The 26,376-nt window shown below is 36.5% G+C and overlaps 1 long non-coding RNA gene across 1 annotated transcript; it reads left to right on the top strand.

The window, feature by feature from the left end:
* LOC112050307 (uncharacterized) lies at positions 1–24,342 on the top strand. The gene is made up of 4 exons (XR_008251172.1): positions 1–3,211; positions 4,764–8,677; positions 9,045–18,902; positions 19,277–24,342. It is a non-coding gene; the product is annotated as an uncharacterized LOC112050307 (long non-coding RNA).
* Positions 24,343–26,376: the final 2,034 nt, after the last annotated feature.

Below are 26,376 nucleotides of genomic sequence, written 5' to 3' on the forward strand. Positions count from 1 at the left end.
TAAATAGTTAACAAATAACCACACATTAGAAATAATTTTACAACAGGCTCCATGACAGGAGTCAAGTCAAGAAAAAATATGAGTCTTTTAAGTCCAAACTCAAGTAGCAGTCCTTTGAAGTGCAGTTCTTAAATCTTCCAACTTAAAGTGTGAAGTTTTAATGATTATAAGATAAGTATAAAACACATCTTCTCGTTGGGTATCAGAAAAATCGGCGATTAAAATTGATAGACTTGATGTTTACACGCCGAAATAGCTCCTAGAGATAATATAAAAAGTAGTAGTTCCTGGAAGTATGTTTTTTTTTTTTTTTTTTTTTTTTTTTTTTTTGTTTTTGAATATTTACGAACCGCAGGTAACATTGATTGGGTAACAGGCCTTGTAAAAGAATTTTTATTACCCTTAATGTAAGACAGTACCAATGAATCATTTGCGATCATGGACCACTCATTGTAAAATGAGGAAAGACGACCAGCCAGCTTTACCCTGCGTATCTAGCGACGAGTGGGGCATGATCTCCGCTGCTGATGCTGTGACTGCTTTGAGGAGGTACTTGACCGACTGCGCAACGAGGTGGTTGCAGGCTCCTTCGTCTTCGGAGTCTGGGGGTACCAGCTGCCTGCGATTCGGTCCCGGATTCTTCCAGTTTTTTTTTTTTTTTTTTGAAGAATTGGACCCGCGATAGCGTGATTTGTATTAATTTGGCTCCTGATTTTAGCTTAGCGGATTTCAGGGTTTCAGGTAAATTCTCTCCAAAAAGAAACTTATGCAACTGACAACTTTGATGTTTTGCAACTGTTTCTACAACATCCTTTTTTTTTTTTTTTTTTTACCGAACAAGAGAAAATTTCTCCTGGTTATCGAATCAGCATGTTGACAGTCACATATTATGCGAACCGCATCCATCATAGGCGTTCGTAAAGGAGTATTTTTCTTTAAAATCTTTGCATAACTTCTTGTCTAAGCCACCATTGCACAGTGCTCTGGTCTAACAGACAATTCTTTATGTATAATTTTTCTACATTTCTTTTCATTAGTAGGTTCAATGCCTAGACTTTGTAATAACTCATCGTACAGAGATGGTTCTGTTGTTGCTGTGATTGCTGTGGATGATTCATCCGTTGGATGTGCAGAGCCTGCTAACAGTACCGTACTAGTATCTGGTTGTTCAGATAAATGCACTATAGATGCCGGCGTTAATTGTTCTTCCGATTCAGGTTGCAATGACACTACAATGGTAGAAGGCACGGAAGGTGTCCTTATTTCGCACGCTGTGCTGGGACCAGGTTTTGCCACATCCTCATTTTGCAGATCAATATGCTACTCCACATTCGTTTGCATGTCGGCATCCGGTTAGCAAGAGAGGCATAGCCTCAGTAAATAAGTAGAAAGAGGCAGTCCCTAATCAGTATGATACGTACTGCCCGCTCACTACATAGAAAATGCCATAAAAAAGTTCCAATGTACTGTACGAAAAGTCATGTTTTATTTTAATCTCAGTTGTTTAATAGTCCAATGGAATAAACGCTGAACTGTGTAGTAAGTAAGAGACAGTCCCAATGTTTGTACAAAACAAGTACTGCCCGCAAACTTTTATAGGCCCGCTATGGGTAGGTTTAAAATAAGTAGAAAGAGGCAGTCCCTAATCAGTATGATACGTACTGCCCGCTCACTACACAGAAAACACCATGAAACAGTCCCAATATACTATACGAAACGTCATGTTTTGTTTTAATCTCAGTTGTGTAATAAATAGTCCATGCGAATAATTGTTAGATAGTAAGTAAGAGACAGTCCCAATGTTTTTACAAAACAAGTACTGCCCGCAAACTTATAAAGATCCGCTATCGGTGGATTTAAAATAAGTAGAAAGAGGCAGTCCCTAATCAGTATGATACGTACTGCCCGCTCACTACATAGAAAATACCATGAAACAGTCCTAATGTACTGTACGAAACGTAATGTTTTGTTTTAATTTCAGATGTGTAATAAATAGTCCATGCGAATAATCGTTAGATAGTAAGTAAGAGACAGTCCCAATGTTTTTACAAAACAAGTACTGCCCGCAAACTTATAAAGATCCGCTATCGGTGGGTTTAAAATAAGTAGAAAGAGGCAGTCCCTAATCAGTATGACACGTACTGCCCGCTCACTACATAGAAAATACCATGAAACAGTCCCAATGTACTGTACGAAACGTCATGTTTTGTTTTAATCTCAGTTGTGTAATAGTCCATGCGAATAATCGCTAAATAGTAAATAAGAGACAGTCCCAATGTTTTTACAGAACAAGTACTGCCCGCAAACTTACAAAGATCGGCTATGAGTAAGTATAAGTGATAATATAATGCCGAACATAAATTGTTAACCTACCTAAGGTAGGTAGTTTAGGCAGCATCGACCACAATCTAAATTGTATTGTATTTTGAACACTCACTGTAAGTAACTATTTACTATCCTACCTTGTTCACTCGGTGATCGTGGAGATGCAGGCGGCAACGACGTCGATGATGACTCACTGATATCACTTCGATAATACCGTCTTCCACATCGTATTTTCTTTTCAAATTTTTTCTCATATGCTTTTAATCGTTGTCACTTTTTAATTTTGGCATTGTTATACCTTTTTTAACACTTTTAATCAGAAAAAAAGACTATCGTACCGACATAATAATTTTAGTCGCGAGCGCGTGTATGAAACGGCGAAGCACTAAAAAGCGAATGACAAACCTTTCGAGCGCGGGACTGAGATAAACAAAACTACCCTTTAAAAAAAATTTAAAATAAAAACCAACGATTACTCTCAAAATAGTGTGAAATGGCTTGCGCTGCGCGTTACTACATGTGTCTCTTTGCTAATCTCGAGGAAGAAGCCTGAGTATAATATATATTTGTGTGTACATGTTTTGTTCCAGAAACAGAAATTATAGAGACAATCCACGGGAGGCGTTACCTGAAATACAGGAACTACTACTATTCTAAAAGGTCCAAATATGGCTGGAGGTGTATCAACACTAACAACTGCTTTGTTGGACTCTCGACAGATGACAGATTGAACGTAACCCAAGAACCTGCGGAACACGCTCATCCACCTAAGATGTTCATAAAAACCCTTAATGGGACTTATATAATACAAAAACCTTCAATTGGTTATATTATGCCTATTCATATACAGTGATCGAGGTTTTTAACTACTTCCGAGAATGATAAGGTAAGGTTTGACAGCCGTAGTTTTACGAGTTTGAATATCTATAGAAAGTAACGAGTCGCAAAACTAATGTGATAGTAGAATATCCGTATTAGAAACGCCCTTTACCCATCTGCCGGTTGCCTCAAAACTCCTGGCTAAACTATCATTAATGATAGTTAATAATGGTCAAATAGTGTGGTCACGTACCACGGCCAATCACTTGGCCAAGTGTGGAAACGGCCCAGAATGAAGAAGTGTGGTCAGGAAATTTTTAGGTAACCTACTCGCAATATATTATTAACTTGTTTTTGATATAAAACACTTTTCATCCATTAAAAAGATGAGTGTAGGTCGTTTCTAATACGGATTTTAGACTTTGACGATAGGAGATTAACAGTGGAATTAATAGACGTTGTAGGGGCACCCCAAGGCGATCATTCACCTGCTGAGTGTCAAATTCTTAAACAAACAGAGGTTAAATTCGACACTCAGCGGCTGAATGATCCCCTGGGAGTGGCAAGAAACTGATGAACGTTCTTATCCCAACTTTTAGCGATCGTTATCAACCAAGAGTTCGTCAAACTGCATTAGAATCCATGCAAGAGGTCTATGTTCGAATCCGGTCCGGGGCATACACCGCCAACTTTTCAGTTGTATGCATTTTAAGAAATTAAATATCACGTGTCTCAAACTGTGAAAGAAAAACATCGTGAGGAAACCTGCATACCTGAGAATTTTCTTAATTCTCTATGTGTGTGAAGTCTGCCCATCCGCATTTGGCCAGCGTGGTGGATAAGGCCTAACCCTTCTCATTCTGAGAGGACACTCATGCTCAACAGTGAGCCGATTATGGGTTGTTAATGATGATGGTGAATAATAAACTTAGTATGTCTTAGGTCGGGCTATGAAGTGAGCGAATGGGGATGATGACTAGGTTTGAATATATTGATTTTTATGATACATTCGGGTAAATAGGGTCAATGTTAACTAATTTATACATAAAAAGCATAGATCGTCTGGATATTTGCAAAATAAATGAGATTATAAAATTTCAAAATCTATTAAAAATATTTTATCGTAATTAGATGAAAATTCATACAGTTTTAGCTTCCTTACATTAAATGTGACATTTTTTAATAAATGAACTATTAACATAAACGCACAAATAACAAAGATATTAGTAATTTTGTTTGAACGCGCATACAAATCTAACGATCATTACATTGCCTATGACGTCATCAAATCGAGCCATTTTGTATGGGGCGTTTTTCAGGGATCCGCGGCAGCGCCGCAAATCTGACTCTTTAAATCCCTGTAGCTCCGAAAGTAATGATCGCAGATACCCTGTTACTTTTACAAAATTGCTTTACTATTAGTATACTCTTAATTTATATACAATTTAAAAAACTGTCATCATCCCTATTAATGATGTTACAGAAAGCGATCGTCAACCAAGAGTTCGTCAATCTGCATTAGAGCAACTTAAATACCTTCTCCCAATGGAAATGATGCTTGATTCTGCAGTATTCTGATGTTGATGGCCTACTCAGCTAAGTAGCATTGTATGTTGCAGCCGCGCAAGAAATATACACGGCGACGGGAAAGCGTTACCTGAAATACCAAGGCTACTATTACACGAAAAGGTCGAATTATAGTTGGAGATGTATCAACACAAACAGGTGTTACGTGCGATTGAATGTGGACGACTTTCTCCGTGTCCTGAGACCACCTAGGGATCACTCACACCTGCCACCGTCAAACTATAGAACTGTACGGATTTCTGGTGGCTACGGATATCGAGACCAGCAATTTATACTAAGCTAACTCAGAAAAATGAAAGTACAGTAGGGGATTATAAAGGCAAAACGTGATAACATTTATATTAAACGCCGGATAAGTGCGAGTTGAACTCGCGTGAAGGTTTCGAACGATGTCAAACAAACATTTTTCATAATCAAATTTATTTCAGATGGGCTTATTTTACGTACAAGTACTTTTTTTTTAATTATAAGATTTGTAACATTTAGAATGTTTAAATATTATGTCACTATTTTTAGTAAAAATCCTCGCTTCAAGATATTTGACATAAAAAACGATTTCACCTAAAATTAGAGTTAGCATAGTATACATTTGGTGTCTATATGTTGCAATAAGATAGTTGAAGCCTTATAATAATATAATAATTATTATCCCTAGGGATATAATATATGTAGTTTTATACCCTAGTTGTATACCGGAACACCACCTACCGGCAAACACATACCGCCAAGCGATTTACTGTTCCGGTACGATGTCGTGTAGAAACCAAAAAGGGGTTTTGATTTTCATCCTCCTCCTACCAAGCTAGCCCGCTTCCACCTTAAATTGCATCATCACTTACCATCAGGTGAGATTGTATTCAAGGGCTAAATTGTAGAGAATAAATAAATAAAAAAAAGTAATATAATTTTATTGCGGTAAAGCACTAGTTCAATTACTAGATTAAGTTTAGTTAAGACTAGGAGTGTAGTGCGGCGATATCGAAAAATGGATTGGTTGACAAGAACTTTAAACAAAATCAAAGTCTAGGCATTCCGACCCCATACCGTCTTGTATCCTAGGGCATACCTAGTGGTGGACACCTAGAGTTTTTTGTAAAGCTTGTGTCAGAAATTTGTAAACGGCCTAATAGTCTACTCGTAAGATCCGAATTAGGAACGACTTTCACCCATCTGTTTACTAGACGAAACTATTTTATTTGAAATTAAAAATGTCAATCAAAATATTGCCAATGAGTTGCCTAAAAAATGTCAGTTCAGAATTTGATTATGATTTCTACTCGCAGTTACTACGAGTAATATCGATTGACATGTTATACCTGTGCATCCAAGAATTGTGACGTAAAAATACCTTATCCAACCTAACGTTTGCATATTCTATAAAGGCTTCACGCTTCTTTCGCTCGATCGATTGGTATGGAATTTGTCTTTTAACCAGACCAGTGAAAAGTAAAAAATAAAAACAAATGCCAATTAATCATATTCTCAACCGTACTTTTTTATGCAATTTCCCTTCATTGGCATATTTGATTTCTTCTTCTTCTTCGGCCTCGCCTTGTTCCGTTTATATGGGGTCGGCTTTCCCAATCATGTGGCGCCATTTGGTACGCTCCTTTGCGTCATCGTCTGTTAGGCCTTTATCTTTCAGGTCCTTACGGACCTTCGTTAACCACGTTGTTGGTGGTCTCCCTTTCCCCCTCTTCTTAGTATCCATGGAAAGGCACTTTTTTACGATATGGTCGTCTGGTCTGCGCATCACATGACCGTACCATCTCAGCCTGGACTCTTTTGCTTTTGCAGCTCTTTCTGCGACCTTGAAGCTCCCTCTAATGTGTTCATTGCGTACCTTTTCCTTGAGTGTCACTCGTCGTACGCATTTCTCCAGTACTCCATTTAGCGTACTGTGTGATAAAAATATTGGTATATTTACTTAATTTGATGTAAAAAAGTTATCCAGTAAATAGATGGGTGAAGGTAGTTTTATATAAATACTCTACTATAAAGGAACCAAACCTACGAGGTTGAGTGGAGCGAGGTTACTGGCATGTAAAGAGAACTGGCGACTCCTGTAGCGAATCGAGTTAGTAGTTTGGATGAAGGATTAAATACTTGACGTCCTGTCTATTCAACCAAATTACCATAAACTTTAATCCATGAGAGTATTGTTAACAGGCAAGGCCAAATATATTGCTATGATACCACAGTACAAAGAAAATGTATGTTACTCGTAATTTACATGTAATTTTTTTGTGATTATTAAATAGCATTTATAAAAAGCTTTAAAACACACTTTTATGGTTTTTATTACCTCTGTGATATTAGGCCTATAAAAAATTAACAAATTAATCAAAATCAATACCATACTCTATTTAAAAAGCATGCTTAATTGTTCTTGTTATTGTAGCTAGCTTTTTTCATAAAAATGAAGATACATATTTTTGTAGGTAAAAACAATAATATGATTTGTTTTAGGTCAAATCATTACAACGATACAAGGGAAGCAGTATTTGAAATACCAAGGACATTACTACACTAGGACTCCGAACTTGGAGAACAGATGGCGTTGCATCAATACCCATCACTGCTTCATAAGCCTACACGTGGACGATTTCTTGAACATAGTAAAGCTACCGCGCGAACACATGCACCCACCTAAAATGTTCTACAAAACCATAGACGGGACATACAGGCTTGAAAAGCAACGGCGCCCGGTTAAAAAACAAAAACAGGAACAACTTTTTAAACGTCAGATTATGTACCCCTATCAAAATATACCCTCCCTATATAGAATTTCAATGACGTAAGATTAATTGAAATATATTTATTGACGTCAGTTGTATGGATGAAATACGAGTTTAAAGACGTCGAAATTTAAGATTTAGCGGTAGCGTGAGAGACATACCAGTAGAAATGTAGAATTTGTATGTCTATTTTAATCAAGAAAATTATTCGTACAATGCACGAGCCGTACTTACAAAATTTATTCAAATTGATAGATATAAAAATGTTCATGGAATTGATCATTAGTGATTTACAGAAAAATATCAAATTTGCAAAAACTCAGCTGTTAGTGTCAATATACATATAAAAATTAATATAGGGCATAGTAAACAGTTTTGGAAATGCTGGACCTAATGGCTATCAAAATGAATTTTTGATTAATATTAAGCTTATTTAATAGTTAAATATCGTTCTGGAAGTATTATAGAATTTAATTTTTAATGATAATGTATTTATTGTAACAATTGTTGTAAATTAATGTGTAATGTGCCATCTTTATCTTTAATTAATATACTTAATTAATTGATCTTAGAAGCTTTTCGTTATTGTTCAATGCCTCAGATCCTGGAGCATATAAATGTAGTTTTCTTAGAGTAATAATTATTTTAATTTTACCAATCTAACTAATCGTATACAATATACATATTATAATATGTAACATTAACTATTGCGCAAATTGAAATCCTTAATATTGTACTTTAATATTGTTTTAGTTTTAACCTCTCTAATTCTGGTCTAATAATCGCATTGTTTTAATTTTGAATTATTTTTGTGTTTTCAATTAAATTTGTATTCATTTGTTGCACAGGGAAATTAATCACTTTGCAAAATGGCAAAACGCAAATGTTATTCAACCGCTTCACCTTCTTCAAACATTACAAAACCCGTACAGTAAACCAAGACAGGTGGAGTTGCACCAACTACCCCAAATGCAAGGCATATGTGTACGCTGATGACGCCCTGTACATCTTGAGAGTGCACAACGAACATAACCATGTAATGAGGAAATTACATATGACTAAAGAGGGGGTGTATATTAAAATTTAAATGCTCTCGATAATGACGAAATCATAGACATAAGTATTGGTGGCGGTCGTGTTTTGTGTTGTAGCGTCTTCATATTTGAATACAAAAATAAAATCGCTATGTACCTTGTGGAATTTATTGTGTAAGTTAGATGTTTTATTGAATAAAATATAGTTATATACCTTTTTGAAAATATATTCAATGGCTTTTTCCGCAATGCAATTTCAAAATTTTATTTTATTTTAAAAAATTGAATTTTGAGTTACAAATTTCAAAATATTTCAAATTTGGAATTTCTCAAAACACTTACGCATTGCGTCCGATCCAAATGGAACTTCTATAAGCTCTCGACCTCGTGAGCTTCTACTTAGTGGCTTCTACTTGGTGGTCTTTCGCACCGCACAACGAAAGACCACTTATAGTAGAAACAAGCTGAACCTATCTCCCTTTCCTATTATAATACGAGTTCAGTATTTTATATATTTGCATAATTTTTTGGAATTTTTCAGCGAGGATTATAAATCTACGAGTACGTAATGGTCAATCGCAAAATCTTCTGTACAAACAGTACACATACTTTAGACACTCCAAGAACCGCTGGAGCTGCACCAACTATCCCAAGTGTAAAGCGTATTTGTACGCGGCAGAGGACGTCGTTGTTGAAGGTGACCATAACGTTCACAACCACAACATACGGAGGCTTCATAAGATTAGCGACGGCATGTACATTAAGATTTAGAAACTATGTAAAATGAAACACTATCTATATATACAGGGTGTCCAGTAAATAGTACGAAATGCTCTACAGGGCGATAGCTGACATCAAGGCCTATTAAAATAACACAATATATGTTAGCCGAAAATTTACGGTTTTTAAGTTATATTGGTTTTTGTACAAAATACAAAAAAAAACCTTCAATGCAGTTTAGTCGTACCATGTGCTGAAAAAATACTAAAGCTTTGATCAGATTTGGGTGAAAATTGGTGGAGAGGTAGCCTCTCAAACCAGGGAGTAGAATAGGATAGGAGTAAGGAATGAGTCTTGGCATTAGGCAGGGAGATCAACATGAGCGGAGAAGGGGAATTAATTGTCGATTATCAAGGAATTCCTTAACCCTACATCCATTGGTCACAAGTCCTGGACTTTGCTCGGAGTTTTTCTCATTGCCACGCGATGGACGCGGCACCCGCACGGTAAATCCATGGATTGCTAAGATATTCGTCTCTCTCATTTACTACTTCTTTATGTTGCAGCATGCGTTGACCAACAATGTTTTGGTAGACCATTTTTTGCCAGTAGGTAAGAAAGTATTGTTTGTTGTTACTACCATATAGTAATGTTACCTTCATGTTGTTTTAAGTATTCTTAATGAAAATATATCAGCTTTATCTGTATCTTTATGATTGTGAGAAACACCGGTAACCTTCATATTATTTTAAGCATTCATAATTCTAATAATTATGTACATAGTGAAAGAATAAAATTTCTTTCTTAAGAAATAAATGAATTTTGACTTCTTTAGTTTTCTTGAATTTTACCTTAAGACAAATTTCATTGAAACAAACCTTAGCCGAGATTACCTTTCGTTCATAAGAAATACACACATACAAAGCAGTGCCTTATTTAGAAGTGGGTCGGTAAAATGGGCTGATAGATTTATATAGGTAGATGCAAACATGAACTGCCTATCCTGAAGACGATCACTTGTATTGGAAAAAGAAATTTTTACGTACCTATAATGCTTACCCTAGTTAAAAACCTTGTGCACGTCACTGCTGATAGTGATATTTATTTCGGGGTCTTTATTATATGACTCATATATCATTTAAATCTATGAGTATGATTAATTTAAATTGATTATTATTTTCAGGAAAACTAATCACTGTACAGAATAGTAGAGCATCAAATCTATTACATAAAGATTATACTTACTATAGAGAAAGACAAAACAAAATTAAATCTCGTTGGAGATGTACCAGATACCCTAGTTGTAAGGCCTATGTTTACGCGAACAACGAACTGGCAATAAAAAGCGTTCATAACGATCACAACCACACAGCTACTCAAATGATATTAGGTAGTGACGGCACGTATTTTAAAATTAAAAAAAATAAAGGAAAGAAGACTATTCGAAAAAAATGTCTTAAAAAATAGCCAAACTTTATCCGTCTCAAATGTTAAAAAGTAAGTCTTTTTAACACGCTTAAATTAGCTTCACTTGTAACTATGTATGTAAGAAAATCTTGGAATCTTAATTCGACCCACTTCCTGGTCTTCGATTAGGATGAAATTTTGCACACGCTCTGAGTTCTAATGACAATACATTACTAGCTAAGAAACGTTTGAAATCCACCCCCATGATATAGATATCAAGTAAAAGGGTTTGCTGTCAGGAATACGACGAAAATAGTCACGTGACTTAAATTCAATATGGCGGACGTCCAAAATGGCGGACAGGCTATTTGAAATGCACTCCCATATGGGTATCAAATGTAAGGATTTGATGTCAGGAATACGAATACGAAATAATAATAAAATATGAAATAAATAAGTTTGATCTTCGTTTTTAGGTCAACTTTTCGTTTTAAGGAAAGGCAGACCCCCGAATCTGCTTTACAACGATCATATTCATTACAAAGACCGAAAGGGTCGCAAAGGTACCCGTTGGAGATGCACCAGATACCCAAAGTGCAAGGCGTACGTATATGCTACCAATGAATTAGTAATAAAAACTGTTCACAATGAACACAACCATATAGCCAACAAGATTATTTTGGGCACTGACGGTAGATATTATAAGACACGTATTATGTGCACACCCTAAATGTCGAATGTATACATTTAAGGAAATGTATAATTTGTAACTAAATAAATTAGTCCAAATTTAATAAAGTGTGTATCTTTTTAAGCTTAAAAGTCCCTGTGGGTCACCTCCCGATAAATCAAATATGCAGCTCAAAATATCAGCTGCATGGTATCATATTCTACCATTGTCGTAAGTAAACGAATATTAAGTTTAAATAAACGTCAGGAAGTAGTTCTAAAGCCGGATTTATTTATTTGTCTGACGTGTTGTGTTGTGACGCATCAGAACAGAATCGGTTTCATACATTTTGTATGCGGCACATCAGAAGCCATCACGACATGTCACAACACATAAGTGTAAACGTTGCCTTATAAAATGATTCAGTTCTGATGCGTCACGTCACGTCACGTCACGTCATGTTAATCCGCCTTAATTTAGCTTTCAAATTTTGATTTACACACTAACCGGCGAAAAATGAAGAAGATACACACAAAATGTGAGTATGAAATATTAAAAATTAACTAAGAATTAGCATTCACAAATATCAAAAATTCTAAATCAGGGAAGGGAAGCTCTTAAAAATTAGTTTTAGTGTAATTGTATATTTTAGAATTTAAAGTATCGTGAGTGTTATTCATATTAATTTATTATGAAAACGGCTAAAACTCATGTGATAAAAAGTCGGAGTATGCCCGACTAGTGTCGAACCAATACGGGGCCCTTAGTCTTGAGCTGGTTCAACGCGACGGCGTGCGCAGCCGCTCGCAGCGCACGTTGAGAGAGGGGCTGAGGGGTGGGGAGTGAAGGGTCCGTTACCGTAAATTGTATATTTTATAATCTTTGACTGTCTGTTTTAGGGCAACTTATCACTTTTCGTAATGGCAGAGCTCCTAATCTGGTTTACAATGGTCACACTCATTACAAAGACCAGATAAGTCGCAATGGCTACCGTTGGAGATGCACTAGATACCCAACCTGCAAGGCGTACGTATATGCCAGCCACGAATTGGAAATAACAAGTGTCCATAATGACCATAACCATGTAGCGAGCAAGATCTTGTTAGGCAGTGATGGAATATATTATAAAAGTAAAATATTATAAATGAAACGTGTTTGTTTGTTTATTTATTTAAATGCGATAATCTCCTAATCTTTTAAAAGTAATAGTAATTATTACTTTTAGTTTTGTAAAATTGCACAAAATTAGGCATATAAACCACTTAATTGTGTTTGTTTTTACTTCGGTTATGCAATATATGCGGTTTTATTAAATTACTTTTATTATCTCTGTAGAATACTGTCAATGACTACGAATCAGTCGGCTCAGTCCTACGCACATCGCGCGCCCCTTTGTGGTCGTACCAAAAACCGACAAATCTCGGATCGAACCGCGCACGAGTTGTAACGCTCGGAGCGAGCGACCCAGGCGCAGTTCGTGCGCCTGGGTCGCTCGAGGCGTCCAAACCACGAGCATTCGTGATACATTGCAGCAATGTGGACGTCAAAATCTTGCATTGCATGTTGCATTACATGTTGCATTGCACCAATCTGTACCCACCTTAAGATGCAAAATATATAACTGCCACAAGTTCACACAAAGTGTACGATTGAATATTTTTAAGGAATTTTGGAAGATGAATTGGGAAGCTAAGAAACAATTTGTTAAATCTCTGGTAGATAGAAAACCTACTGAAAGGAAAACTACCCAAAAAGCTGATACAAGACGAACTTGTACTAAAGTCTATTATTTAAAATTAAATTATCAAAAACTTAGAGTGTGCTCAAAGACTTTCTTTGGCACATTAGGTATTAAGCAGAGTACCGTAAGGTCTTGGTCTTGCTAATGGAGAAAAAAGTAGGTACTGGCTAGAAGAAAAATAAATTTGATAGTAAACTTATTTGACACATAATTTATGAAAGTGTTTTGATATGTTTATTGAAGCAAATATGAGGCAATTAAAAAGGTAGCTGAAAATATTATTATTTTCAGCCTATATCTACCTTTTAGGTATTACAAATGTACAGATTTTTAGATAGTCTGAGACGCGCTTTAGCTTTTTTTAATTTATTATGTCTGTATTGATCTAGATTTATGTTTCCACATGCAGCTCTAAGAACAACTTAAAATTCTCAACCCCTTTATATTAAATAGGTTTAGTTAGTTTTCAATCCATTGACTCATACTTTATGGTAGTTGGCTTTAAACCACACATTGTAAGGGAGCAAGACATTGTCCTTTAGTAGGCCATTAAAAATGGGCTAATAATTCAGGACATAGGCCTGTCTTAGAAACCAAACACCACGGTCCTGAGCCGCCTGCATCTAACGACACTGCTAATGTCGAGGATTAATAATGATAACATTTACCGTTCTAGGGGAACTGATTACAATGCGAAACGCACGAAACAACGGGAGAAGTCAAAATCTCTTATATAAAAACTACACATACTTCAAACACTATCACAGAGGTACGATGATCAGGTGGAGTTGCACGAACCACCCCAAGTGCAAGGCCTACGTGTTCGCAGACCACAACATGGAGATCAAAACCATCCATCACGAACATAACCACCACTACAGGCCACTTCACAGAACAAGTGAAGGGACGTACATTAAACTTTAGAGCGCGCCGAACTTATTTGGCAGATGTTTTTAAAGCAGCGCTTGACAAGCATGAATTGTATCTGGCTGTCAGAATATTGATAACATCCGGTAACAACGCTGAATTATTTCATGTAAACAGTCTGCAGGCTGTTGACATGAAGTCATGTATATTGTCCTTTTCATGGAAGAAGTCCGCCAGACGGCTGTAAGGCGCTGTCAATTTTTGTTGAGGTTATACTCTAGTATATTTTAGATACATTTTGCTACGAAAATATTATATAACAGCCTGTTTCCTTTTATATGAAATTAGCCCGCTGCCCCACGGTTTGGTCGGCGTAGTGCCCGTCCCGTGTAAAATTTTCCAAATCAGTTCAGTAGACCCAGAGATTATAACACCACAAACTCTTAATAATATCAGTATAGAGAAGTTCTCGCTTGACCACGATCTCATCTGGTTGTGAGTGTTGATGTGGAACACAATATCCCACTGCCCAAATATTTAACCAGAGGGAGAAGAATTAATACGTCAGGTTGGGATCGAAATAGAAGTTGGAAATCTAGACAGCATAATGCTGGAGACGAAGGAGAAATGGGAAGCTATAAGATTTTATCTAGAAGGAATAATAAAGTGTAAAGAGAAGGACGAAAGAGAAAGACATAGAGCTCAGTGATACATAGATAGGGGGGGGTTAGGTTAGGCTAGGTTAGGTTATTTTAGGTTAGGTTAGGTAGGTCGAATTGGCAGGAACACCAACGCATTGAGGTCAGGAGGGGCTTTTTTTAGCAGGTAGAAGTCCGGCACTATCCGGTTCAGGATGTCCATCAGGATATTTTTCCTCCTGAAAAAAAAAGTGTAGACACAGTGGTCTGATAGTTTTGTCAATGAGCCTTATTGTAATTTGTCTATGGAGCTGTCAATTTTAGTTCAGGTTTTACCCGCAGAACTTCTTTCATAAAAAAGACTTTACTACAACGGCGAAAACAAACTTGTCATTTATTAAAAATAACCTTACTCTTTCTTGACCGATTTAAAATAATAATGTAAAATATAATAGGCAAACAATGTCTTATAAGAATTCAGACTAAGTACCTAATAAAATAAATAAATCATGGATTATTTAAGAATATAATTTACATTATAATTTCATTGTAATAGAATATTGAATTATGTTTATGCACCTTCGATAAGTTACTTAGATCATTGTTTTTCAATAATTTGATACCTACTTATAACTACAATTTTATTTTTAAGGAGTTTTGATAAACTTGATGAATGGTAAATCGCGGTTGCTATACAAGAACTTCACATACTACAGGCACTACGCTACTAAAACACAAATAAGATGGTCGTGTACGAGCCAGTGTAAAGCCTATCTGTACACAGACCTCGGATTTGTTGTGAAAAAGATGTGTGGAGAACACCACCATCTTCCTAAGGCCATGCACAAGACTCAGGAGGGAATATATGTTACTCTGTAAATTATCATATTTAGAAGTAGAATCCATAGTCATAGGCTAGTTGACTCATAAATTTAAATATAGATCATCATGGCCGACAGCGTTTCGGCTCGTATTGTCAAAAAATATTTAAATTTTTATGTATTCACGTCGTTAAAAAAAATATGAAAAAAAAATATCAATCTAAGATAATGAACAATTTAAGACTTTTTTTCCCAATCAAGTTGGGAGCCCATGATGATTAATGCGGATTTACTCGAAGGGACCTATTAGATTTGGTAGATCAGATAATAAGATATCCGATGATCAATTGTATTGATCATTGGATCACCTTCCAACGTCACACGTCACACAACGTCAAGTAAAAGTAAAAGAAATTGTTATGATTTACATTTGTAAATTATAGTATCGTATGATTGATTTTAAAGACCAACTTTTGATTTTCTTGCCGGCTCTCTTCAGCAGAACCTGCCTTCCGAATCGGTGATAGAGTCTTTACAAATAGTCTACCTTGACGTTTCATAGGTGCATGTAAACTTAGCCTTGAAATAAATGAGTTTTGATTTTTAACCAACCTTTACTTTAATCTGACGTGCTCATCGATCTCCTGTCTCTTATATTGGGGGTTCATACTTGGTGGAGTTACTTAAGATCATGCAGGGATCCTTGTGTTCAGCTTCGAGTAAGTCCAAATACTCCCACTTGGGCTCCCATACTATTTCTGGTAGCTATTTAATTAATAATTAAAACAGACTTGTTTAATTGCTACGTTTTCATGTCTACTATGTTTGATCTAGAATTAAAAATTAAGAAAGTAAAGCAAATATATTGCGAGTTATTTGGGACCATTCTATAATACATTCTAATCAATAGTACAGAGATTTGAATAATAATAACCTTTAATTTCAGTTCACCGAGTAATTACAGAAGACGGAAAAATGTTTATAAGATACAAAGGCTTCTATTTTACGAAGTTGTCGTCGAGCCGAACTAGATGGCGTTGTGTGTCGACCAAAACTTGCTATGCAAGTGTCATTCTTAATGACGATTTTTCTATAGCGAAAGAAACTGGCTCTCATCACCATTTACCCAAGTTCCTCTTGAAACTGAAAAACGGTAGATATATTTTTGTCGCGGATTGGCAGAGATATCAGAAAACCGTTGTGGCTGTGCAATAAAAATTTTACAATTGCTGTGCAATATGTGTATTATATAGAACTTAATATCGTAGCTAGATAGATACTTTTTTAATATCTCCGTTACCAGTTCATAAGCCTCCTTCTGAGCTAAGTATCATTGTAAGAAATATTGATAAAGACTAAGGATCCCTAAAACTCCTAAAATGTGAAATGCGTTACGTTTCTACTCAATATTTATGTCACTATAGCTTAGCAAGCTCGTTGATGACACTCCCATGATATGCGGGCGACGGGGAGGGAAGGACTGCGCGGGTGTCAAGTCAGGCGCGCGGGGCAGAGGCTGGAAGTGGGGTGCATCAGGTATGAGTTTATCTGTCATCGCTACCCGCCTCCAAACCCCCGCGGACATCGGGAGTGTTACGAAAGAATTTGCCAAACTAGAGCTACTGCCGCGTGGCGCAGTCGGTAGGACCCTGCTTTTTGCATCAACGCCCTTGGGTTCGATTCCCACAACTGGTAAATATATGTGTGATAAGCATAGGTTATAATATTATATTATTATATCTATATTATAAAATCAGTTGTCTTAGTACCCATAACACAAGCTGCGCTTACTTTGGGGCTAGATACTGATGTGTATTGTTTAAGTATATTTATTTATTTAGTTATGAGGTGCTTTAATAGGACTGATATATTATGTATGTGTTTCAGTTTGATTTTACTAGCGAACCGGCTTCGCATTGGTGCAATATCTTTTTAATAGCTGATATATTATAGATTAGTTAAGGCGGATTTATATTTGTCTGTAGAACAGAATCGGTATACATTTTGTTTGGAACACTCTGATGTGTTAAACTTACTTATGTGTTGTGACATGTCGTGATGGCTCAGAAGACATGTCACAACACACATGTGTAAACGGTGCCATACAAAATGTATGATACCGATTCTATTCTAATGCTTCACGACATGACACGTCAGACAAATATAATACCGCCATAAGTCTTGTATTTTTTCGTTCTAAATAACATTGTTTTGATTTTATCAATGATATACCTTTTCTGTGATCGGATCTGGGTTTAACCGGGCGTTAATTGTATACAAACACTTATCTACCAAAATACCATTATGTACAAAATATGTAAAATGCAATTATACGAACCTTTCAGGTTTATAGCTTTTTCCATATTCCCGTATTCAAAATTGGTTAAATGGTTTAGAAGAAGTATGCAAAGAAATAGAAAGATAGACAAATTAGTGAATTCGTTTTAAGCGATATATTAATTCTTAATTTAGGGAAATGTCTTTTACAACAATATTTTATTTGATTACACATCTTATAATATTGGACCGCGCAGATGTTTTGAAATGAATAGGTATTTATTACCTGTAACGTTATAAACAAATTAGATTCCGTTGATTGTGAGTTATTAAGCAATAAAGATTTGATTACTACTTGGATAGTTTTAACTTTTAAATTGTTATTTTTAGTGGTAGGTGAGACAGAAAAAGTTGGAAGGTTTATGTAGACAGCTTAGTTTACTAGATATACTTGTTGATACTAAAGGTGGAATTATGTTTGTCTGACGTGTCGTGTCGTGACGCATCAGAGCAGAATCGGTATCATACATTTTATAAGGCAACGTTTACACTTATGTGTTGTGACATGTCGTGATGGCTTCTGATGTGCCGCATACAAAATGTATGAAACTGATTTTGTTCTGATGCGTCACATAACGACACGTCAGACAAATGTAAATCCAGAACGTGCCCGGGGTGTACAAGATTCCGTGTGACTGTGGTAAGTCATAAATCGGTGAGACTCGCCGTAACATCACCACAAGAGTAAAAGAACACATACGGAGCATGAAGAATGTGGACACGGACGGTTCAGCAATAGCCGAGCATGTTCTAGCTTCGGGTACGACTCATTATATCCGTTTTGATAAGGCTTCTGTATTGTCAAGGGAAAAGTTTCTAGTACCTCGTAAGATACGTGAAGCGATAGAAATTAGTCGTCACCCGAATTTTAATCGGGATCATGGATGGTTGCTGCCCACAGCGTGGAAACCGCTATTTCTTTCATTGTCACATACAACAAACTTGGAACAAGATAGCATTAGTTCGGTTTGCTTACAAGAAGACGAGTCTAATGAAGATGACATTAATGAACCGTCGGAGAGTGTAACGGAACCTTCACTCCCCACCACTCAACCCCTCTCCGCGCGCGCAATGCGTGCAGCAGCGCGTCGCGCAGCCGCTTCGCAGTTTGGATCGTGCCGCGATGCAAGAACCAGCTCATGACTAAGGGCCCCGTATGGGTTCGAAACTAGTCGGGCATACTCCGACGTAATATCACGTGAGTTTTAGCCGTGTTTCATAATCAATTAAATGTAAATCCGGCTCTAGACTAGTGACCATTTTATTTATTTTGGCTATCGTCATCGACGGGTCGCGGAAAGCAGAGTACTGAAGCATTGCTGGCGTTGCAACTTAATGAGTGCCTAGTGGGAGTTTTCAATGTGTTGTAAGGAATTGAAACAGCGCTGTCTAGTGGCCCTACTGCACAACTGTTTCACTGCACACTGTTTACGCGATCGTCAGAGTATGATAGCATTGAAAACTCCCACTAGGCACTCTGAAGGTACCAGCGTTTGTAACAAGAGCTAACTGGTAATAAAAAAAAATGTTATCAAAGTTTATTGTTAATGTTAAGTATTTGGTCATTCGCAGATTGCAGGATGATCACCATGTTTAATGGGCGCAAATATTACTACTACATGGGCTACACGTATACTCTGGGGCACAAGACCAAGCGTGGGATGAGGTGGCGGTGCACGCTTACCTCGGACTGCAAGGCTTTTATCATGATATCTACAGATGGACGGCTCACTCAGTCTGGGGGAGAGCATTTGCACGAAAGGCCACGACTAAATGCCATAGCAGGTGGACGATTTGTAAGGATCTAATTTCTTGGTTACGCGATTCAGTTAATCGTTTTTTGTACATTTAAACCCCCTTAATATATTATCTTAAAAAATGTTCAAGAGTTTTATAAAACCTACTAGCGAATCCGGTCAAGCTTTGCTTTGACTTATGTGCTCCTTTTCCTTACCCTTACCTTACCTCTACCCTAAGAAATGTAATTTAATTATGTGTAGTTTTCAGAGTTTCATTATACTTGTAGTAACAGGTAATACTTTCCAAATTGCGTATTTTTATATCAAAGGAAAGAATTGTATAAATTATAATTCCCTTGAAAAAATAATTATTGTAGCCTAAACAGCAAAGATTACTTACTATACTTAGGTCAATAGCGACTCAAAACTGAGGTGGACAACAGTGGTTAATTGTCTTAATTTCATTTAGTCGCATTTTAAACAACGAAAGCTATTTGAATAAATAATACTTACCTAAATATTGTTAACAATATCGAGTTGTGTATTTAGGAAATCTAAAAACTATATATTCAGAAGTATATAATGTAAGTAAACACAAAGTTGTGCATGCGTGCGCTTAGTGAAGTAGCTAAATTCGGATCACTTTTTGTGGTGATTTTTTAGGCACGTAAAATATTTAATAATAGAAAATCTTTGGTAAATCATCGGTCTACCTCCATCAAACTCTCCATGGGTTCAACCTACTGCGTTTTTCGGTGCAGGGTCCCCTTTCCAGCATCTTTGGACTTGTTTTATGTTGTGTAAACTTAAGCTTGACTACAATTATGCCTAATTGAAAGGGATGATGAGGTCTAAGGTAAAGCGAGCTTGCCTTGCCTTGCCTTGAACACAGAAGCTGGAAGGACATTCCACATCTTAGCAGTTCTTGTTAGAAACGATGATGCGAAAAGTTTCGGACGGGTTGGATGGTAACAACTAAACGATGCCCTCAGAATACAGAAAACATCAGAAACCACGTTCAGCCGTCATTATAAAGCACGCATTGTGTCCAAAAATTGCACGTGACACAACACGGAATGACTAATCGTTTGTTCGTGAAATTACCTACACCAAAAAAGAGTAACGGCTTTAGTAGTTTCAACGGCTTCATTCCTATGCGCGATCATTCTGGAGTTTTCTATATTCTGAGACGATGCCATTCTCCACGGCATTTCGCTGATTTGAGGGTAGAATGGAGATGGAGAAACTAGATTGTGAAGTTCCTGGGCACTCTAAAAAGTGTATTCGGTAAAAAACCGACAGACAGGCAACGTTACTTCGGTGTTTAAACTTTGTAGTTTCATCCGTGTGTAGTTTAAAAAAAATAAAGTGATAAAACTAAACTTATCCTTTTAACTCCAAAAGCTTTTATAATTTCAGATGAAGATGAGGCCGAGCCTGAAGTTAAAGATATAACCATGAACAGTGGGAAAGTGTACAAGTTTGTGAATGGGTACACATATGGTGCCGCACATAAACTCCGCGCGTGTATGCGATATAGATGCACTACGGGCTGTGGAGTTTATTTGTACTTGAGTTTTGATGGCGATCTCGTTGGCCGGATACCCACACACAACCATATGCCGCCAAGCCTCTTTCTTACTGCTTCAGGGATTTATATTCGAAGATGAGGCAAAACAGCCAAAACCACGGAGCATAAAACATAAGCTCTCAGATTATGTCAAACCTTTAAGAGAGTTATGGCTTCCTTCAAATATAGACGGCATTTCGCAATGTTGGCTCAAGAGAAGTGATGGGATATTTGCCTGAAGCATTTAGTTTTTCTGAAGCCAAAAGCTGTGGAGTGGGTGTTGCTTATAAAGTACTCCCAAAACTTCTGCAGAATGCTGTTATTAAAATACTTGTTCGGAATACTCATCATCATTAACAGCCGAAGTTCGTGCACTGCTGGTCATTGCCCTGTTGCATGGACTTCCAAACAAAACGGTCTCGAACCAGCATCCAGCGGCTCCTTGCAACTAGTTTCATGACTGCGCCAATACTGCGCTTTCCCGTGCGAGGTCGCCATTCCAGCACCTTGGGACCCCAACGTCAATCGGCTTTTCTATGTGCCCTGCCCGTTGCCACTTCAGCTTCGTGACTGGTTGAGCTATGTCAGTGACTTTTCGGAGTATTACTTCAAGAAAATATAGATGAACATTGCCTTGAAACTTTCCTGCTAAAGCTGCGACGGAGCTTACTCCGTAATTAGCTACCGTATTCACATATGGTGTAAAAAAGTATGGTCTTGCAAACCTTCATCCTTCATAGAATGAGCCATATTCTACTTCTCGTATAAGTTTCACGTCCAACGGATAAGCTGTTTTGGGGCCAAATATCAAAACATGATAAGCACTTTTTTTTTTATTAACAATTAAAAAAAATACTTATTTTATTTAATTTAGAGAAATATAAAACATGGTAAATTTTGTTCTTCAGAAACTGAAGTTTTACTTTTAATTACTTGTTTTTATATATATTTACTTTAGAGAGTACGTATAATAGTCGGGCATACTCTGCCGTTCACGTGAGTTTTAGCCGTGTTTCATAATAAATTAATATAGGATTACTTACCGTTGATATTCTACGAAGTGAATTTTATAATGTTAAGCAAGCGCTCACTTGTGACTTATATGAGCTTGTTTTAACTATTTGATTGGTACAAAATGGACAATAGGCAGTGCATTTGTGCATCTAGGAAGTGCACACTACTGGACTCACAGGTCTTCGGCATCAGCACGTGGATTTATTAAGTTTTTCAAAAAGGTGGAAGGTGGAAAAGAATTCATGTAATATTTATTCTGCTTTCGGAAGACAGTTTGGCTCTGAATGTATGTACGAGTAATTTGAAGCATTTGAGCAACGATCTGTTGGTAAACGAATTTATAAGCCACACACGGTCTATAAATAATTGTTTTTTTCTTTGTGTAATTTGACTACTACATGCAAAACCTAACTTCCTTCCGAAGTAGAATAATACGTGTACAGTGTTTTTAAAAACTAATTGTGTAATTTTTCAGTATCATTTGCTCTGTCACAGAGAGGCGGCCGGCTCCTCCTCTTCAATGGTTATTCTTACAGTTATCAGAGTGGCAAAAACGACATCATCCTTTGGAAGTGTACCATGGGCCAGCCAGGGACCACCAAGCGATGTTTAGCGAAGGTTTATACAACTACTCGATATAAAGTGGTAGATGACGTTGGGAAACACTGTCATAGGAAACCGATGTTTGCAAAACGAAATCATATGATGGTCAGAGTTAAAAACGCATAATGATCTAATGTCAGCCACTGACGATCAAGTAATCTCACATGCTTGCAGCGATAACGGCTTGATAGCTGATAAAACTGATTGTGTGTTGGTCGTGATGTGCATGACTTCATGCTGATCGCGATCATAACACGGACAGTTTTTTCGGACGTCAAACGGTTAGCGCTGCAGGCATGTGAGATTACTTGATCGTCAGTGGCTGACATAAGATTCCCATATATAAAATGACCTTCACCAACCGTCTTTCTTCTTTTCTATTATCCGCCGGTCAGTAGTAATGTGTAATTTCTTTCTATTTCTCATATCAGTTCGATTCACCTGTCTATCTGCTTGAAATGTTTTAGGCAACCCATTAGCACTATATTTATTTTGATTTCAAAAAGTTTTCGGTAGATCGGCAAAGGTCGTCTAATGTTCGGATCTTCTGTTATATTTATATCTTATTTCCTCTTGACACGTCACACATTCACATTGTGCATGTGATTTTTTCACTTGTGATACCTCTACATATCATAAGATTGCTAAAAACCTCTACACTCTATGATTTAGGTGATAATAGGCTGTAGGTTCTATAGTATTTTTATTCTATACTTATCTATGAAGCATAGTGCCTACTGTATGATATACTGTATGTATACTGAATATCATTTGAAATTTGAGGTAGGTAACGTAAATAGTGGTGCTAAATCGCATTTAACAAAATTAAAACAAGTTGAGAGTTTATTTATTGTGAATTACATATCTTTCCCACAAGGCAAAGGGTAAGAAAACTATGGCTTTACGAGAAATACTACGTAAGTTAAATTAATTATGAATTAAAATTAGACTTTTATTATGCATATTTATAACAGTTATATTTTTTCTAAATTATGTTTTGGTAGGACTTACATAATGACGTTGTTAGATATTTAAATAGAAATTGTTTATATATGTACTTAAAGGTCTCGCAGATGGGTAGAATAGTTCGAATCGACGTAAACTGTAGTAATTTATTAGGATCAGTGGAATACCGTGCTCATTAGGCCTAACATGCGACCAAATGACCTTATCTCGTGAAAAGAAATAGACAAATAAAAATATATCGCTATCTATTTCGTTGTGTTGGGATGAAAGAGATGGTACTGGGATAACTCCGACGCCATTAGACGAAAAGAGATGTCCCACTCTCAGTATATTGTTTATCCCCAGACAAAAAAAAAATTGGGGTGGTGTGGGGTTATTGCGAATTAATTATCATAACATCTCACATAATACCTATCTACAAGGCAAAAATTAAAATTATTTTAAAACCCCGCTATTTCCGAGATTTCTGTTTATATCTTTCAATATAATAATTGTAAGGTAATTTTAGCACATGTATATTTTTGGGTTTCTTGGTATTTTTTCATTTCATCTGACCTGGGGAAACTTTGGGACATCTCCTTTTGTATATATTTCTCTCCATTGGTCCCAGGTTAGCGCCAGTGGTAACAATATTTTAAATGTATGGGGAACCTTTGTTTGACTGAGTGTTGATGGCTTGTGCCTTTGAAATGTACAAATAATTGTAAGTATTTGTAATAATTTAAGTAAAGTTTATTCTTGTTTGACCACTATTGTTTTATTTATTATTACTCTTTTATGACAGTACATCTAATTAAAACAGGTATGCCAAATCAATTGTAACATACCAACTGCACAGTTTATTTCAAGCAAACCATCTCGAGTTATTTTACAAACCTTCACGTTTATTATAAAAATATATGTAATATTAAATAATATTTTCCAATGTATTCTTACTAAACTTAAAAATATTACCATAGTCATCCTATTTTTCAGTTCACGAAGAAAGCTGGTTTTGTTAAAATATATCGACCAGTAATTAAATACACTGGTTTATTATTAACTTTCCCTATAAAAATTGTTTCTAATCTTTCACATTTCAGTTCAAGCGTGCCTATACGGGTCAACCTATAAATTATATTATGTACGGAAATACATATATGTGCGAATGCTCTTACAAGTTTGTTTTTCTTTTCAGAGGGCACTTTTTTATGGACAAAGAGAGGAGGGAAACATCCTCTTCTCTTACTAGACGGTTACACTTATAGTTATCAGAAGAGGAACGCCGATGGCAGAATCTCGTGGTACTGTTCCCGAAGGTTGAAAGGCTGCAGAGCGTCTGCGATCAGCTTGGGGATCATGGCCTACAATTATAAACCCCATGACCACCTACCGCCTAAAGTACCGGACACGTTGACAACGATGCAAGGAAATAACTATAAGCCTTTTGGTAACCTTTGGTAACTTTAGAAGTATTCGCGCAAATGAGCCACAGCCAAAATATGCAAACCGTTGCTTGTAATAACTACTCTTTATTGATACCTATATATTGATGACCTATATGTATATACCTCTATATTGATTGTATAACACCATCAAAAACCCAACTGCGGGCAATTAAATGAATTTCTTGAGAAGAAAAAAACTCTAATAATTCACAAAACTCGACCTATAAGCTCATGATCAGCAGCCAAATAGGCTGCTGATCTAGCTATGCTTTGCCTTTTTTTTAAAGGCAAAGCATAGCCTTGCCTTTAAAATCAATATCAGAATTCATTTATTTCAAGTAGGCTCAGTTTACAAGCACTTTTGATACGTCAGTTGACTATTTGTAAAGATTCTACCACCGGTTTGGTAGGAAGGTTCTGCTGAAAAGAAACCGGCAAGAAAAACAACAGTTGCTTTTTTTTTTAAAAAAATTATACAGTATTATAATTTACAATTGATGACACTGGACCAACAAGACAGTTTTTATGGCCGGTAGCCTTTTGTAAATTGTAGCGGTCACCAACGGTTTGTTGAGGAAGGCTACCTTGTATACCTTGTACTAAAAAGGCTGTCACTCGTTTGCGCATACACTTAGATATAATCATATTGAAATGAAGTTCAATTGTGTCTTAGATATTTTACGGGCATCTGTATAATTCAGGTATTTTATAAAATTCCTATAGTACGCGCGTTAACAACTGAGTCTTAGGGCCATAAATCATTTCTCTATATCTATCTCGCTTGCACTTATGGGTCTTATGGAGCCGTCTAGTGAAGGGTGTAACAATGAAAGACATATTATCGATAAGTAAAGTTTATTATCGTATCTTGTTCACAAAATTAAAAAAATTAACAATATTTGATTTAATATAATACATATTTCATATTATATAATTATTAACTAAATAAAATTAATCTTCATCTGAGTCTTCATCATCAGAATCTTCGTCTTCTGCCAAATTTATTATAAGCGGCGCGTGATCTCTAATTAGAGCTTTTTGTAAATCTTTGTTTTGAAGTTCTTCGGCATGCCTAACACATTTGGCCCAGTCTTCTCGTGTGACATTTTCTATGGCTCGGTGGAGGTGATTTTCGACATCTGCTATCTTGAAGGTATTATTATTCTTCGCAACTTCTCCCTTTACTTGTGCCCAAATTAATTCTATTGGGTTATATTGACAGTGATATGGAGGGAGCCTTATTACTTCATGACCTCGTTCATTTGCCAGATGGTCTAAAGCGTAGACCTTCTGCGGGTTACTGGCTTTTACTTTTCTTATTAATTCTTCAATAATTTCGTTGCTGGAATATGG

Source organism: Bicyclus anynana, chromosome 10, assembly GCF_947172395.1.
Source record: "Bicyclus anynana chromosome 10, ilBicAnyn1.1, whole genome shotgun sequence".
In the NCBI taxonomy this organism is placed as follows: Eukaryota; Metazoa; Arthropoda; class Insecta; order Lepidoptera; family Nymphalidae; genus Bicyclus; species Bicyclus anynana.